A 1892-nucleotide genomic window follows, 5' to 3' on the forward strand; every position below is an offset into this window, starting at 1 on the left:
TGTGTGTGTGTCTGTGTTTGTCTGCATGTGTGTGTTTGTTTGTAGGTGTGTATGTGTGTTCGAACACCCCAAATCTGATTTTGCCCATTCATCCAAGTCTGTAATCGTGCCCGACAGTTTTGTCCATTTAAAATGTAAAAGAAAGTAATAAAGGCTCAATAAAGTAATCGTATCATGCTGCTGCTCTACAACTGTGCTGTCACCTCTACTGTGATCATAAGAGACAGGACCTGAGAGAGAATGACAACATCAATGCTTGGCTAACAACTATTACTGTAATAAATATGTGTATGGATCTGAAAGGCCATGGTAGACTGTATAATGTGTCAGTACAATGGATGTCTTTAATGCCATACAAACCCCATAAACACAATATCTGCTTTACATGCCACTGTTCTTAAGGCCGACACACGCACACGCACACGCACACGCACACACACACACACTTGTTACTTGTGGATGATGTGTGCATTGTTATTGTATTGCTAGATATTGCTGCAATGTTGGAGATAGAAACATAACCATTTCGCTGCACCTGCGATAACATCTGCTAAACTGTGTACACCACCAATAAACTTTGATTTGATCTGAAACACACTCAATCTCTCTCTCTCTCTCACACACACCCACACTCATACACCCACCGCCCCCCCCACACTCACATACCCACCGCCCCCCACAACGCCTCATTAAAGAAGCCTCTTCATGGGTTCAGTACCAGTTCCCTCAGGCTCCTATCCTGACAGGTGTCTCCCACAGTAGTCCTGTAGGCCCTGTCTAACCCTGTACCAGCGAAGACGCACAAAGTCCTCATTGTGTGTCCCCACAACCCCCCCCTACCATTCCTAACACCCCCGTCACACCCCTCCCCCTCCCCCCGTAAAAGCATCCCGGGCATCCTTCTTTAACCGGGGGAGATTATGCAAATTAGCTCTCATACCACCACATGGACAGAAGCCCACTTATAAGAGATTCATTCAGAGGAGTCTATAGATCACAGTTCATATAGTCTGTCTATAGATCACAGTTCATAAAGTCTGTCTATAGACCACAGTTCATATAGTCTGTCTATAGATCACAGTTCATATAGTCTGTCTATAGACCACAGTTCATATAGTCTGTCTATAGACCGAAGTTCATAATAGTCTGTCTATAGATCACAGTTCTATAGTCTGTCTATAGACACCAGTTCATATAGTCGGTTCTATAGACGCACACAGTTCATATAGTCTGTCTATAGATCACAGTTCAATATAGTTGTCTATAACACAGTTCATATAGTCTGTCTATTTAAGCACAGTTCATATAGTCTGTCTATAGAGCCACAGTTCATATAGTCTGTCTATAGATCACAGTTCATATAGTCTGTCTATAGACCGACAGTTCATATAGTCTGGTCTATAGACCACATCAGTTTCATATAGATCACAGTTCATATAGTCTGTCTATAGACCAGAAGTTCATATAGTCTGTCTATAGATCCACAGTTCATATAGTCTGTTTATAGATCACAGTTCATATAGTCTGTCTATAGATCACAGTTCATTATAGTCTGTTTATAGATCACAGTTCATATAGTCTGTCTATAATATCAAAGTTCATATAGTCTGTCTATAGATCACAGAGTTCATATAGTTGTTTCATAGATCACACGTGTTCATATAGTCTGTCTATAGACACAGTTCATATAGTCTGTTCTATAGACCACAGTTCTTATAGACTGTCTATAGATCACGAGTTCATATAGTCTGTCTATAGATCACAGTTCATATAGTCTGTTATAGATCACAGTTCATATAGTCTTGTCTATAGACCACAGTTCATGATAGTTCTGTCTATAAGATCACAGTTCATATAGTGTCTATAGATCACACAGTTCATATAGTCTGTCT

The sequence above is a fragment of the Salvelinus sp. IW2-2015 genome, unplaced genomic scaffold (assembly GCF_002910315.2).
Source record: "Salvelinus sp. IW2-2015 unplaced genomic scaffold, ASM291031v2 Un_scaffold4223, whole genome shotgun sequence".
Taxonomy (NCBI): domain Eukaryota; kingdom Metazoa; phylum Chordata; class Actinopteri; order Salmoniformes; family Salmonidae; genus Salvelinus; species Salvelinus sp. IW2-2015.